The sequence below is a fragment of the Ctenocephalides felis genome, unplaced genomic scaffold (genome assembly GCF_003426905.1).
Source record: "Ctenocephalides felis isolate EL2017-DRISC unplaced genomic scaffold, ASM342690v1 CF-g0.4_SCAFFOLD_01886, whole genome shotgun sequence".
NCBI classification, from domain to species: domain Eukaryota; kingdom Metazoa; phylum Arthropoda; class Insecta; order Siphonaptera; family Pulicidae; genus Ctenocephalides; species Ctenocephalides felis.
The window spans coordinates 64,730,792-64,748,774 of record NW_020538040.1 but is presented as its reverse complement, the minus strand read 5'-3'; the positions used below and the strand labels follow the sequence as shown (position 1 = coordinate 64,748,774).

General features: G+C 27.7%; 1 protein-coding gene across 1 annotated transcript in view; it reads left to right on the top strand.

Annotated features, from left to right (window-relative positions):
* LOC113377087 (dopamine receptor 1) overlaps positions 1-17,983 on the top strand; it is a 325,240-nt gene that overhangs the window by 215,062 nt on the left and 92,195 nt on the right. The gene's annotated exons all lie outside the window — the stretch shown is intronic.

Below are 17,983 nucleotides of genomic sequence, written 5' to 3'. Positions count from 1 at the left end.
ACCCGTTTGCCTCCTGGCAGTCCGGGTTTACGATGCTCGTGGGGTAAAAAGGACCAGGCAACAAATTTTTGTAAAACAACAAACAAACACATTTCTACAAAGATGAATTAGCTGGATGTTTTGCTGAACATAGTCAAATAGTTGTTTGTTTGATATGTGGTATTTGTTGTCATATAATTTATTTGGTATACACTGTTTAATTGATAAAAGACAAATTGGAGCTTTGTGCCTCATCCTGCCCTTTGTATAAATATATAATATAAATGATACTTGTTAAAAATATAAATTTTGGGTTCATGATTTATTGATAGGCTGAAATTAGTAGCAGCTTGAACGTATCGATATTTTTAGTTTCTTTTTTAACTTGATACCTTCGAATTTTTATGATTTATTTCGACTGAACAAATATAATATTGATATATAGCTGTCATTCATGTAGACCATAAATTTTGTATGGCTTACAAGCATATTAATCACGTTAAAAACATATGTTCCCCGATTTGATCACGTTTAAAATATATGTTCACTGCATTGATCACGTTAAAAATATATTTTTAACTAGAAACTCAAGACGAGTTGCTGTTACCTCTAATTTAGTGTTAAACATTAGTTAGATGACAAATTCTAAAATCGTAATCAAAATTTTGATTATTTGTTAAATCATTAGTGTTTGTCATTTTTAAAATGTTTGTAAATGTCCAGTTCAAATGAGATTTTGATGATTTAATTTCTGTTATGTTTGAGAGCATATATTTATCAACAATAATAGTTTTTATGAACAATATATAGAAAACAAATTAAAAAGTCAAAAGTTTTTATGTTGAGCAATCCTTAAAGTGATGGAAACTTAGTTAATAAATATAAATGTGTATATATTGTCAATATATATATATATATATATATATATATATATTAGGGTGGTCCTTAATATGGACATTTTTGAATTTACTTGCTCCAAAGGGCTCAAATGGTTCCAAATTGATAAAAAACAATTCTCTGAAAGTTTTAGCTCTTAATATTGTCTTTTAGATAGAGCGCAATTCAATCAAAGTTTTGTATAGAAATAGCATGAAAAAAATTTCAAAAATTTTGCAGGGCATCAAATTTTCAATAAAAAATGACCCGAATTTTCACTTTTAATTCAATTGTCGCTAAAATTTTTTCGATGCTATTTCCATACAAAAACTTTCAGAGAATTGTTTTTTATCAATTTGGAACCATTTGAGCCCTTGGGAGCAAGGAAATTCGAAAATGTTCATATTAAGGAGCACCCTAATATATAAATATATATATATGTGTGTGTCTAATTTTTTCATCAATTTAGAAGCATTTGAGCCTCTGCAAACAAGGAAATTCGAAAACATCCATATTAAGGACCATCCATATAAGGGTGGTTACACCCTAATATATATTTATATATATATATATATATATATGTACAAAATGTGTGTGTATGTGTTTAGTGTATGAAGATTCTTATATTCGTCGCCGTATAACTCGACTACTGTATTATAAAAGTTTAGGTGCTAAAGCTTGATGAGATGTCTACCTCTGCGTGTCCTTGCGCTATAAACTTTTGTTCGTGAAACTTTTTAATTCGTAATCTTTCGAATTAAATATCTCTTGCATTTAGTACATCTGTGCGACCATGAAAAGGTTCTATTTGTTTCGCTTATCTCTAACGACAGCAATCCGCTTCGAAGCGAAAATTTTGTACGAGATCATGGTATAAAAAGTACGAGTGATTTATTTGTTCTATTTTAAACAAAAAACAATTTAATACTTATTTTATTCATTTTATATGGGATAAGCTTTTCGTGTTTTAAGATCATATGATAGATTAGAAAACTTAATAAAGTTTTAATAAAAATAGAGTTAATGAAGTATGTTAGATTATTACAAGGCTTCGGAAGAATTGATTCGATTTATATAAATAAATGAATATATATATAATATATACATATAATGAGTGTGTTGAGTCCGGGTACACGCGTAAACTTTGGACAAAAAATCGTTCAACTTTTTGTTTTCCTTAAGGGGTTAGGGGTACTTGCAGGCACGAAAAAATGAGTGTTTTCAGTATTTTTTTGTTGTTATTAAACGATATTTTTCTACAAAAATATTAATACAGCATTATTATATAATGTTTTGACTTGATGTAACAAAAATTTCAGAAAAAAAAAATCAATATTCCCAAAGTTATAGCTGTTTTTGTTGACCCTGTTTCGAAAAACGGTCCTGGCGGTGACCATCATAACTACTTGGAGATTCATCTAAAATCAATCAAATTAAAAAAATAGTTTTATGAATAGTTAATCCCGGGCCGGATCGAAGGTTTTCTTTTTTTTTGCAAAGATTGACAAAATGGCGGCATCAGAAAGAAAAAATCTTGATTTTTGGGTAAAAAATCAACAGTTAATTGGTCTTAAAAAATTCAAATTTTTGAAAAAATAAAAATCCTTCGATCAGGCACGAGTTTATTATGTATTCTAAAAGCTGTATAAATTTCATTAAAATCTACTAAGCGGTTTTTAAATATTACAGTGGTCACCGATTCAAAAAACATAGTTTTGAGAAAAACGCGTTCAAAGTTTTACATTGGATTTACGTACAGAAATACGAATTATTAATTCATTTACACCGAGTCATCTATTCCTGGGCCATATAACAGTTCTTCAGCCATTGTGGAAGTTTCCAAAATTTCCATTTGGTGTTGCCTACGAAGCATTCTGCCCTCCCGTGTCGTCTCGTGGGCGCGCTGATCTGCTACTTTCACACGTGCAGCATCCAATTTTTCAGCATACCAATGGGAATTATACCTACAATTAGGTCCTAGGGTACCCATAATCAATAGTAATGATTATGTATATGTATTCAGCAATTTGTACGATAGTAGAACTAGTATTCACGGTTTTTAGGCATATTTTTTACACTAGTTGGTTGAAGCTCTTAATTTTTTTCTGATTATGGATTCAATCTTGAACTACACATCTTGAAAGTAAATTATCATTGCTGAGATCGTTTTAAATCGGTTTAAAAGCTTTTAAAACATCAGGAGGTGAGGGAGAATAATCTTGAGTATAAGTATCGAGTTCTCCACTTGCGTCAACGCGCTGGTAAGAGTCCAATAACTCAAAAAGTAATCATCGGATCAACTTCAAATTTTCAGAGAACATTTTCAAGATATTACACTTAATGAAAATGCAAAAAAATAAAAATCGATTTTTCAAAAATTCCAAGTACCCCTAACCCCTTAAGAGAAAGGATCAACCGATTGGAATGCTTCTGTTAGTAAAACGTAGAGGAACTAGGAGCTATTTATAACAGGGATAACTAGTAACAAGCGTTATTTAAGAAGATATCTTTAACGATATTAAAACATTTGTTTGTCTCGATTGGATATGAGAATCGCACATGTAGATGTTACAGAAAATATTATATCTTTTATTTATATTATGATATTAATTGTAGTTTTTGTTGATTTTATTTTGTAGTTCTGATAAAAATTTATAGGAGATATTTATTTTATTTGTATTAATTATAGTTAGAGTTGATTTTTAAAAATAATTACTTAAAAACAAATCAATTTTTAATGTCAACATTTCCTTAAAATAAGTAGAGAATGAATTATCAAAAGCATTATTGTCGTTACTACTTGCTCCGGTAGATGTTACAACTAGCCCCAAACAAGTGGTAAGTTTTGGTAATTGATTCATTGTGAAATAATGAACATTTGTGGATATATTTTTACTTGATTACGGCAGAAGAATAGATACAGAAAATACCCATCCTTATTTCGTAGAAATATAATCGGTTGATTTTAAGGTATAATAATTTAAAGAAAATCATATTACAATAAGCCCCTAGCCCCGCTATATTTTATATTTTGCTATAGGCATTTTTTTAAACTTGTCAATATCTAAATTAAAATTATATGAACTATTATTTACAAATAAAAATATGAAATATAATTATCAATGAAATAATTCGAATAAATGTTAAAAATAAAAATTATGGACTCAAATTATCGATAAATGATATAGTTATCATTTTTGCTGAAATATTATGCAGCATTAATAGCATGTATACGGTCATAATTACAAAATACAATTATTTATGATATGGAATATAAAAGATTTATTTAGTTCTATACATATATAGTATATTTCATGTCTATTTTTATTTTATAAAGTTATTAATTCGGCTAAAGGATCCAACATTCAAAACTTTTATATTTTTTATTATACATAGAATGAGAGTAATTTCTTAAATAAAGTAACGTTATTACAATAATGAAGTGTGCACCTATAACAAAAGCAAAATAGAGCAAATGGATGAAGTAATAGCGGTTTTTAATGCTTGTGGGTTAATTAGCTTTTCCATCAAGTACAAGTACATTCCTAGAAAATGTAATCTTGATCAAACATACAATAGTTATTCACTTTCTTTGTAAAGATAAGAAATAAATAAAAATAAACAGCACAATTTTGATTATTAATTGAATATCATACTAGGCAGTCTCAATATATTAGTTCTAAAACGAAATAATCAAAAATAAGACTTTTTTTTGTTAATTATAATGATTGATTAACAAATTTATTATAATATAATTTGAACTATATAATTTTAAATATCAAAGAAATATCAAAACTATTAAATGTGAAGCAATGCAAGTGAAACTCTCATTAATTTTAACAGTTATTTTACAGTAATCTCAAATTATTAAATTTTAATGAAAAACAAATTAATGATGAAAAAAAATTAAGCGTATTAAAACATGTTATATTATTTAACACAAAAAATATACAGCAATTCCTTACGAAGAAACCCAACTATATTTACAAATATTTTGAAAATTTTTGCAAATCAGAATTTTTTGAACATTTAAGAAAAATGTTGAATTTTTTATATTAAGTCTTCATATCAAATAACATTTGTAAAACCAATAATAATACATTCTGATTCTGATATTTAATATAATGAAAAATGTTCAACAATTTTGTCTCTATAGTTTCCTTGTTTGCAATTTTTTGCGTCAATTTCATATAAAAGTTTTAACGTTTTTGTATATTGGCACTGAACACAAAAATATCTCAATTTATACAAATTATACAAATTAGTCAATAAAATAATCTCAAAACTTATCTGTAAATGTAAATTTTAAATGGTTACCTGAATTCATATAGACTTCAAAGTTTAGTAGAAAGAATATGCAAATTGTTGAAATCACTCAATCATATTTTTTTCATATCACCGAAATGGCTGGCATTTATCCAAATTGAAAATGTTTTTTTATTATCACAAATGTTTTAAGAAACAATACGTATGCACATGCATACTAAACAAGCGCATTACTTTTAAGAAATAATTAAACTAACCGCTCTTTCTGTTTATTTTCTATAAATAACACTTACTGAAAAACATATTCTGCTAAAAGCATTACAACTTGACCACAATTGTGTTACAACACTGTAACAATAATTGTCAATTATTTTTTCTTGCAGAAAAGGACTGTTGGGTTGGTTTAATAAAATAGATTTTTTTGTCAATCAACTTCGCTAGTTTTATAAGATCAACTGATAATACAAAATAAAAAAATAAACCTGAATATACAGAATAAAAATCTAAATAATAAACAGAATATTGAGAAACTATTGCTGGAAATGAGTATTTTCTACTTTGTTTAGGTAAAATGGAATATGACATGACATCGTAATTAAAAATTAAAAGTTAAATTTCTGAGAATTTTGAATTTTATGCCATTTATTACTTTTTTAGTAGATCTTCGAAACCTGGATGTGCCTACTGAAATTCAATTAGTTGTTTACTTAGTTGATATAAATAAAATATTTTTTGAATCATTCGAATCGGACACTCCGTTATCTTAAAAATTGAATTGCCATTTTTGGCACATTTTGTACAGCATTTTCGCCAAAAACTAATCAACACGTCAATACAAATCGAACGGTTTTTGAATTTTTCAAATTGGATGATCTGTGTTCCCGAAATGAAAATTTGTATCCAAACACAAACACACACATTCATTTTTTCTAAGGCATGCCAAAATGTTCAGGAATCTTTGAAACGTAAAGATGTGTAAAAATTTTCATTTTACTATATTACTATAACTTAGCTATAGTAATTAACGTACTAATCTAAGTACTAATTTTTTGCACATTCATTTTTTCTAAGGCATATTAAAATGTTCAGGAACCTTTGAAACGTAAAGATGTGTAAAAATTTCCATTTTACTATAACTTCGTTATAGTAATGAACGTACTAATGTTAGTACTAATTTTTAGTGTACTATAACTTATCTTACAGCAAGTTAAATAAATAATGATTATTAAGCCAATTTTAAAAACAAAGATTTTTTCGATGATGAGTTGTTCTAAATCATGAAATATAAATTAGAAAATCACGCTATTTGAAGCATAGTATTGAATTATAATTATTACCAATGTTAAGTGGAAATAGCTATTAGCGTAATTGCTTCATTAACTCTATTTATTGTCTAAGGAAAGCGACTTAATTGACATATGTAATTGCAGCGTCTTCTAATTATATTGGAGCAATAAAACCTGCTGCGAAAAGTGTCGGATTAGCTTAAAGACTAGGTAGAATTGTCTTTAGGAATTCGCTTCTAGCAAAAGGACATGGCCCTTTTGTCATTTGTTACTGCGGGTATTTCCTTGAATAAAAAATATATATTTTTCTCATTTATTATATTTATTTATTTAAATCATATTATATTGTTTTGAATGTAAAATAATTTATAGAAACTTTATTTTAATGGATTTATAATTATTGAATAGGTAGATCTGAAATATGAAAATAAAAAATTAAAATTGTGCTTCGATTTATGAGCATTTTCAAAACGTTAGTGCTACATTTATATCTACTCACACATACTTGCTTTTACACAAACAGTAATACATAACTTATTTATTAAAAAACATTTTTTTACAAATTCTTAATATAGGGTAGAGTAGGGCTTATAGGGTAGAGCAATTCTTAATATAGGGATAGTTTGCGGCTAGACAGGTTTATCACAAATATCTCATAAAAAAGTAAAGTTATAAATTTTAACAATATTTACAAGTAAAGAAAAGAAGACGTGTAATTAGCTATTTCATAAAACGAAAGCACGTCGCATAGGAAAAAAGACGGCTTTTTTTAAAATTATTATATTATTGTATTATTTTGTTGTTAGATTTCTTGCTTGCGAGCTTTGTTGTTTAGTTTACGAGGCATTGATATAATTTTTAAATATATGTTATATAATTATTTTTTAAGATTGTTAATTTTCAGTTAGACTGAACAGATGATTTTATTAACATTTTTAATAGTTTACATGTGGGTGGGGTAAAAAACCTAAACCGTTAACCTGACAAAGATAGTAAATAAAAATGTTAATTAGGTTCCAGAAAGCAATTTTACAAGAGAAAAAATTAATTGTTAGCTATTCCATCTCTGCTGATAAATATTTCAGACAAAATACCAGATCATGGTTATATACAGTGTTAGCTTTGTAAAAAATGTACCTATGAAATTTATATTCCGCATAGACTAAATAATATAGCTATTGTTTGGTAAATTTAATATTAAAACATTGGATCTGTTTGCCCCCTGGATGTCCTTTTTCACCTAGTCTATGGGGTAAAATAAGACAGATGATACATTTTAGAAAAACGGTAAAAAAATACATTTCCATAATTATGAATCAACTGGGAATTTTATTGAGCGTTCGATAGTTGTTTGTTGTTTGTTGTTTTATGTGTTGTGATGTAATTAATTTGGTTTAGACAGTTTACTAAAATTAGTACTTAAAGCCGAACTGGACCTTTATGCCTCAACCTATCCTATTAGTTTTGTTTGTTTTCCTTCAAAACGTGCTCTTGACAGATGAGTCGTACGTTCTGAAACGACTATATATATATTTGAAAACTCTTGTTACTATTGTGGAATCGAAGCTTAACCCAATACATACATATCCCAAACTTATCGATTTGATATATATATATATATATATAAATTGATTTAGTTATTCATTTATTCATAAGCAAGCCGTAACCAATAATAATATTATAAGTATATTCCAGGCTCTCAGTTATTCATAATAAGTACCTAAAGTTAAATTATGTTATAGTAATTTAGATTCTGGGCACAACGTTCGATTCTGAAGTAAAATGAGTTGAACATAAAAAAATCAAAATATAAATTTAATATTTCTTATCTATTTTATCGTTAGCCTAGTAAATCTGTCTAATAAGCAATATACTAGGAGTATATATATATACTAATACTCATTTAAAAACTTACTCCAATTAATAAACAAAATACTTCGAGGGTAATATGAACACTTGAATATTTTTTGTAATTTATTTATTTTGCGATCTAATAATGAATAAAACATAATGAGTAGACATGTTTAACAATATATATATATATATATATATATATATATATATATATATATATAAGGTTCTGACCTGATACTGATAAATACGTTTAGTGGTATAAGTATAAAAAAAACAAATATAATTAAATTATCATTAATTATTAATCAAAATAACCTATTAGCATTTTGCTTTAGGTTTATTGAATTACAATTTGCTGTAAATTAAATTAAGTATTTGTTCTTGTTATTTTTAAAGTTGGAAGGTAATTGAGTATATTTATTCGCCGCTTTACACGGAAGATAGGTTTCATAAAAAAACATGTAATTCGAAAAATTCACTCTTATATGGAATAACCGTGGTAAAAAAATCTACATAAAACACAATTTTCGTCAGTTTTTAATATGATGAAAAATAGACATACTGAACGAAAAATAAATATTAATATAATTAATTAATTAATTATAATTAATAATAAATATTAATATTAATATTAATAAATTATAATTAATTAATATAAACCACATTTAATAAATTATAAGACTATTAATTTATTCCAATAATAAAACACATATAACATATTTTTATTATTGCATTTTCTTTCTTGATAAAAATTAAAATTAGAAATTTATTCAATTAGATTGCGATAAATAAGACCCAACATTCAAATATAATTAATGTCAGTTTAAACAAACAGGGTGTTCCTCTTATCTACATATTTCCATTATAGACATAAACTACTAAGAATTCTAAACTGTAAAATTCATTTTGTAATGTTTTATTTTGACAGTAAAACAATAAAAATGTTATTGTAAATATAAGCATCTTATAGTTTAAAATTTATTATTTAATGTAAATCAGTAGATTTTGTTGAAAAAAAAAATATTTTCGAAAACCGTGTAAGATTAAAAACGGGTAACACAACTAGTATACTCGTTTAGCATTTAAAAAAAATTGACAAATGCCTTTGATATTTATATTTTTATTTGAAATCATATTTTAGATCAGTAATCAGAATACTTTTCTATGAATTGTCTGAATGAATAATTTTTATTACCCTTTCAAAATATCTATTGCAATACCTCGATTTATGATAATAAACGATGATCATTTGAATTAACGCACATTTACCAAGATCTTCAACAATTTACTTGAATGAAAAATTTGAGTCCTTTACTTTGGTTTTTATTTTATCAAGAAAAATTAATAGTAATAATTTAACATGAAACTTTCAACCATTTTGATTCATAACTTCCATTAAGAAGTCGAAATGTGTACAGCATTAAAAGTCTCAATTTAATCTTCATTTAATACTTTGCGCCATTTACCCAAAAGAACCAGGTTAATTGCTTCAAGAGTATAGATACTTAGCATTACTCTGAAACGTACATAGGTACCGCTAATGTCAAGGGCATATCGTACAAGGTATTTGGAAAACTTTTATTGTTTGAAATCTTTTGCTCGAAGGAACTCTGCGCTCATTGTTTAAAACTTTTCTTATTTTATGCCATAAATGTCATCAGAACAGAATTATATCATCCTATTCTATTTTAATACATTCATTTTCGTGCATTTCAAGCCATGGTCGGCCTGTGGTTTGTGACGTCAAGGTTGGCGCATTATATTCGCAGCTTATAAAATATCGGCATGATGAAATAAATTATGTGATCAAAAGTTTTCCTAATGGAAAATATAAAAGTTCTACGTACATATTTTGTAAACTCTGTTACGTACTCCGCGCAAAGAAGATGATCGAGTCAATATTTACGTGATGCAGTTAGAGTTTAAAAAGATGAAAAATACATCGCTGCCGAGAGCCCTCGAGGATGTTTTTCTGAAAAGTGGTTTTACTCTGACGTGACTATTTTAGAAATGATTGATGAGGTACATTCTAAGGGATTTAGTCTAACCGAAAACAATGATAAAAGCCTTCAGAATGCTTTGGTTTTTATTTTCAGATCCCTTAATACTTTTATGCGTGTAATATGTTTTTCAATTATCGATCATCATGTCGTTTAATATCAATATTTTTTAAGCTGTTTTTAATTACTGTTCAGCGAAACTGGAATGAGATAACAAAACTTTCTTATTCTGAAAACTATTAGATATTACGAAAAAGTGTACACATTTATTAACTTCCCGTAGGGCAAGTTATAGTAATCGCATACCTTAGAAAAAATGGATATATGTGTGTGTGTGCATGTATGTGTGTGTATGTATGTGTGTGTGCATGTATGTGTGTGTATGTATGTGTGTGTGCGTGTGTGTGTGTGCGGATACAAATTTTCGTCGACGATTTCGGAAACACCAATCAACCGATTTGAATAATTCAATTCAAATTTGTATTCAGATTCGTATTGATAAGTATACATGCTGATTAGTTTTTGGCGAAGGCAGGTCAAGCCGCTCCAAAGATACGGGGCAAAAAGTGTCGAAAACAGTAACTCAGTTTTTAAAAGAACCGAGTGACTAGTTTTAAAAAATTAAGAAACATTTTATTTGTATTGATAAGATGAAGAATTGGTCAAATTTTTATAAAGGCAGGTTTAGCGATTTGGGAGATCTAGTGGAAAAAGTAAAAATAAATGCCATTTGGCGGTCAAAAATGATCATTAGACATATGCACATCAAATTATCCGATATTTTATATAGATTTTAACAATAAGTATAAATTTTGTTTACATTCCTATGGGTTCCGTACCAATGTTTATCCGTTAGACGGCGACGCGGCGCTTACGCGCTTTGACATTTCGTCTCTATGCAGTTAAAGCAGTACGATTGCTTTGAAAAAAAGTTCAGAATTTCCAAAATATGTCAAAATAGAGAAAACGGGAAGTTCCAGCAATTTGACTTGAGGCACGATGCCATGCGCCCCACTAGTATTTTGCATTGGTTGAATAAATTATCTACTATTTCGTAAAACACATTTATTATTAGCTGGGAGTTTCTCTGATTATAGGCAAATGGTTGTTTGTGTGATATGTGTTATTTGTTGTGATGTAATTGATTTGGATTTTACAATATAATTGCTCAAAGTCAAATTGGATCGCACCCTACTCTATATCAAAATATAGCTTAGGCCATCTGATATTAATCAATATGTATGTATTTGTATCAATATTATTATTATTGTTTACGTAACGAATCAAAAGTACCAATATATGTAATAAACGAATAACTTTAAATTTATAATTAAAAAAATTTTACTCGTTACAATGAAGTGGCTTTTTTTGTATGCTTATGTAATAAATAACCGAGAAAGAGAAGTTTATGCTCTTTCTAGAAAATCTGATTCACTGATTTTTTTTATCGACGTTTTAAGTCATTCTAATTTGACTCCAAAATTATAAAAAATATTTGTGTATGTGAGTAAAAATTTGAACTTTTGTCGTGTTTTTTAAGAGGCTATACTGATTTCAAGCTATACGACAAAACTCGAGGTTTCATTAAGGGCTCATTTGTGAGTTTTTCGCGATCAGCTGAGCCGTTTTCTCACAATTAGCAGATAAGTTTTAACATAACATCATCCTAAAATATTGTAGGTCTACGAAAAGTGATTTAATTTCAAAAATTCATTATTATTTGGAATAAATGCCAAAATTCTAACCTTGTATCGTCACAATTTCAAAAGTTGCTAAATCTCAATTCGTATTTTATGTCAATTATTAACACATATCGGAAAATTTTTGCTTCTTGCTAGTATATTGACCCACATAAATTTTTATACATAAATTTTGAAATACATATGATTTAGTTCAAGGATTGTGTCGATCAAATGCAAAAGGTTCTGTCATGATTAATTGAGTTTTCTTACGGTTTTTTTGCATATGGTTTTTTCAAAATTGATCGGGGTTTTGTTACATTGTCGGATCTTTGCGATTCCGGTTCATTTTCTTTTCTTTCATCGAAGCTACTCTCTTCTGTACTCGATTTATTAGGCCGTTTTCTACGTGATATTTTGATGTCCTGTGAACTCTGTGATATCGGAGAATTCTGTTCATCTTTATCGATGTCCTCGATCTGTTTCCCATCGACTAAGCGACACAACCCTGCCAAATTAATAACAACGGATTTGAATGAAAGATATATCATTAAATGCTTTCGCCGATATAGATATTCTATGAAGAAATATATGAATATATGAATCTATTATTTTATTCTATTTATTCAAAATGTTAAGCATATATTTTATTCTTGATTGTTTATCGAATATTATTATATATTTACAAGTTGGCATTTTTCAACAAGAATATTGTGTAAGTTGCTATTGAGAGTAATAAGCTCGACTGTTGGTTACAACAGAGCTTATGAACCCAATTTATATATTTCGAATGAATTCAGAATTTTCAAAGTTGATTCATGATTTTCCAAGAGAGCTTTTATTAACATGTATCCTGCATCTGTTACTTACAAAAAAATAATATTGTTTTAACTGATCCCTTCCAAATAAAATACATTTTAAAATATGGAAAGATTTTGAAAGGTTTCAAATCTAAAATTTTTGAAATTTAAAACTTTTTAAATCCATAATATTGTGATCAAATGCAAATGAAAAATTATTTAATTGTAATTGATTCCGATGATTTTTAAATAATAACATTAAAAAATAATACTATTCAAAACTATTCAAATATAAATTACCAATCGATATTATCTATTTTTAAATTTTTTAAATCTTCTGAAGATATAACTGCGAGTTAGAAAAGACTCTACAACTGTGATGAACAATTAAAGAAAGCCATTTTTATTAACAGAACTTTACATTTTTCTATTTCTAACAAAAGCGAAAGTTACTTTAACACTTTCCACTGGCAAATTCCGAAATTTATATGAATTATGCGGCATCCGAGTCGAAAAGGTTAATGTACTAAAAACATCAATAATTTTATAAAATTAGCTTATAAAGTTTTTGATTAAAACCACAACTCTTATCCAAATTAATTATTAAAATAGCTATAAAATAAGTTGACCGAGATCGATTTCAATAAATTGAACTAATTTTTGCAAATACTTTTGGTATTGAGTGAATTAATTGAATCTAATAAATGCGTGAATTCAATAAGAATTAAAATAGTGAATGTAATCAATTTAATTAATATATTGAATTTTGATCATATTGTGAAAATATATATCGTAAAATGTATTGTTTACTAAAAACGTAGGTTTTGTTTTTTCTTAATTATTCATAAATGTTTATTTATTGTGTATACAATTATAATCAAAATAAATTTCAATGAACATGGAAAAATGTAACTTACATTCAGCAAATGTTTCGCCGGCGGGATTTTTAGTATTAATGACCTCGGAGATACTGGGTGATCTTCTGGAACGTGATCCCTGAAAATATGACATTTTTTCTAAATCATAATAATATCTGAATATATGTTTATATATTGATTTGTATTGCGATATTTGTTTTATTTGTAAATCATAGATGAATTTAAATAGTCGTTGTCATTTTTGGGTTTGCGTTATAAATTATTTCGTGTAGGATTTAAGTTAACTTAAGCAGGAGTCTAATCCATATATATATATATATATATATATATATATATATATATATTAATTATTATAAACGTTGCCAAACACGACGTGAATTGTTTTCTAATTCCCTCTATTTTTTGCTTTGTAACTTATCTAAATCCAAACTTTGGAGTAGATCTAGTTTGAGATGATAACACAGGTCCATAAAATAAAACAAATTGTTTGTATTGGTTGTGCGGCATTTTTTCCAATATAGCTTTTAACGTTGAACACGAATTTAAAGTCAAATTTGGGAATCAAACGGAAAAAAATTGAAATAAAGTGACAAAATCACCGACCTAGTAATTCTTCTGGATAGATAAAATCTAATAATTTCAGTCGTTTCCATTTTTTTCTTAAATAACTTTTGGGTATTCACTTAAATGATCTATTAACTTTTTTGCAGAATGCAGCAGTAATTTGCAAACATATTTCTAGATATTCAATTACAATTTCATTTGGAGATTGCCCAGGGGCAGTAAAAGATTATTTAACTGAATATCCAATACATTATATTGTATAAATTAATAAAATTCAAACTTATGTTTGAAAACGTCTAGACTAGAATGTCATAAATAATATTCTAATATGCTGCTTAAATTCTCATATCACTGAAATTTTTACTTTTTATATAATTAATCGACCTAATTAAATCTAAAGTACACTTATATTTATCCATTTTTGAATTAGCAATACACCAAGCAAAAGCTTTGTAATTCCTTCCGTCTTTTATTATTGGGGAACTAGCTTGTTGTAACAGTTTATTTTTTAATTAATATATCTTGAAAACTATTAATTATATTTCTACGGCAGAGGCTCTACTAAATCCAGAACAAATAGCACCTTAACTGTTGTTCATTATTTCACAATTAATCATTTTCTAGAAAAAGTCCGATGTTACAACTTATCTTATGTTTGAGATAGTTGTAACTTTTACCGGAGCAACTACGAAAAATGACACTGCTTCTGATAATTTATTTTATTTGACATAATTGACTAGCTAAGTAATTCTTTTCAAAAATCAACTTAAACTATAAATATAGCACAAAAATATGGTGTGTCATGTCGTATAAATTCTTATCATAAATCAGAAGAAAACAGCAACTAATACAAATAGGATATATACGAATAGAAATTCTTATCATAAATCGAAGAAAAAAGCAATTAATACAAATAGAAAATATAGTATCTCCTGTAACACAATTTAATGTGCCCATAACTTGCAAACTATGTATTTCACCCGAGCATCTTTACTTGAATCTTTATAAAATTCTTTTATGTTTCAACTAACCCCAGGTGTATTTTTTTACATTAATCAAAATAACTATTTAAACAATTTAGCAATCATAAATTCGTTACACATTATCAATGATTGTCTAAAAATGAAATCAAATAGACCTATAAAATGACAAAAATTATTTAAATACCAGGGTGGGGCCGATTCTATATGACAATGCGCCCATACCTTTTGTTAAAAATTAAGTTATATGAAATTTAAAAATAATCGATAATAATAACGCAACCAAGATTTTATAATATAATTGTATATTGCATGTCAAAAATGACGGACCTGCTCATCAGTTCTGTATATTGCGTCGACCTACAGGACAATAGCTATAACAATAATGTGCAGAACGGTTTACATGTTCAATCGAGACAAAAAAATATTTTGTCAATGTTTAACACTTACGGGACGGCACCGATTTTAAAACAATCTACTGTACCGGCTGTAAACTTGATTTCATTGTGTATGTTATGCAATTTGTTTGATAAAAATTATTGAAGGACATACATTTATAATATTAAATTATTCTTAATCATTTTTTAAAGAATGGCGACGTTCAAAACAATTTCCAAAATACATAGCTAAGTTAATTCTGACATGTTTTACAATAAAATGTTGTTCGCCGCCCTCCTCCTAGTGGTTTTCTGTCAGAACAGACAACACAATCCACAGATTAGTCAGTATATTTGTTCATTTTTGTGCTGCCGTAATGGTTTATTTTTTCTATTATATTGTCTAATAATTCATTTGTAAAATATAAAGTAAAATAATCTATTGGATGTCTTATATTGCTTGGTATTTGTACTCGGAGTGTTTGTTGATGTATGTCAAGCTCGATTATTGAAGGACAATCGGCACATTCGCTAATGTCTTTCCGCTCTTCATTTAATTTGTCGAACTTCTACTTCTTTTTTATGGTTGGATAATATCATCATCACATTCATCACTATCTTGGTGCGAATAGTAATTTCGTAAAATTTGTCAGTATGAACTATGAATGTCTATGTGAAACTGATTTTCACTACTGCTTAATTCACAAAATTTACCAGTCGTTTTGCCACATTTAAAGGCGCTCGGTTATTTCAAATATTAAAAAGAAGACTGTATAGCGAAGAAAAAGGCTAAAAATACTACTAAAATAACTTAAAATTATTTTCAAAATACAACACTGTTTATCACTGCTATATGTATTTTATTCAACTTTTCAATGCAAACTGAGTCATTGTTTATAAAATATCCTGCGCCTCACAGAATATGTTTGTCCACTCAGGTGGACAGCCGTCGCCAAAGAGTTAAGATTCTACTACAATACGCCTGTTACAAATAACTCCTAGGTCCTCTACTCAAACTAATAAACTAATTCCGTATGTTAGTATTTAATTGGACCTCCAATTAAACCTCCAATTCGGATCTCTTATCAATATGCAAGTTGCAATTAGCACTAATTAGCAAAAATGTTGTACAGGTACAAAATATTTCATATGTAAGTTACCATCTCATCACTGACGTCAATTTTTTCGTTGTATTCGGGGATGTCACTCTCACTGGAACTCGATCGCCTCCGAACGCGAGAACAACGACTCTTATAATGTCTTCTCCTCCGGACAGACGCGTGGTCGCGGTACCACTTCATGGCACGTTCTCTGCGTTCTTCAAAGTTTTCTTCATATGGCCGTTTCAAAAAAACAGACCGAGGATAAGGGGTCGGAGTACGAGTGGAAGCCCGCCGTAGAACCTGATGCAAAAGTTTTATATATATAATTTTTATTAACTTCCTGTAGGCGAAAATGATAATGTTTATCTTTACGTTTCAAAGGCTTCTGGACATTTTGGCATGCCTTAGAAAAAATTGATGTATGTGTGTATATATATATATGTGCGGATACCAATTTTTACACGGATCAAACGATTTGAATTCAAAAGACATTCGATTCCTATTTGGTTTTTGGCAAAGAAGTGTTCAGTCCTTTCGAAGATACGAACAAAAAGGGCAAAAATTAGTAATTCAGTTTTTGAGAGAATAAAACATTCGATTTGAATAATTTAAACAACTTGTTTTTTTATTGACGAATTGAAGATCTGATGAAATTTTTGGGAAAGCGGTTCTAGCGGTTTTGGAGATCCAATAAAAAAGTAAAAACATGCCATTTAGTGGACAAAAATGATCGTTAGACATAAGCACATCAAATTATCAGATATTTCATAGATATTTTCATAACAACAAATGTTGTTTACATACATTTCTATGGGTTCCGTACCAATTTTTATTCCTTAAACTGCTATGCGGCGCTTACGTGCTTCGATATTTTGTTTCTGTGCAACTAACGTATCGTGATTGCTTTGAAAAAAAGTTCAAAATTTCCAAAATAGTTTAAAGTATGAAAAAATTACCTATTTCCAAAAGGCCAATTTTATTCAAAAGTTTTAAAATTCTCAAAAATCTATTTTTTCAAAGTTCTAAAAAAAGTTGAATTTTTATTCAAAATTTTAATTTTTGATACGGAAACTTCCAGTAATTAAGACACGATGCCATGCACCACGAGTTTTTTTCAAATTTTTATGATTTTTCAAAAATTCAAAATTTTCAATAAAAATTAAAATTTCAAAATTGAAAAAAAAAACATTTTTATTCAAATTCTCAAGAAAAAAATTAAAAAAATTCTGCAATAAACCAAATAATGTAATTATAACCTAATAAAAATTAAAAATTTCTTATAATCATTTATATGGCTTAGATTTTAATAAGTATAGTTTGATATTGCCAAAATGCTTTTAG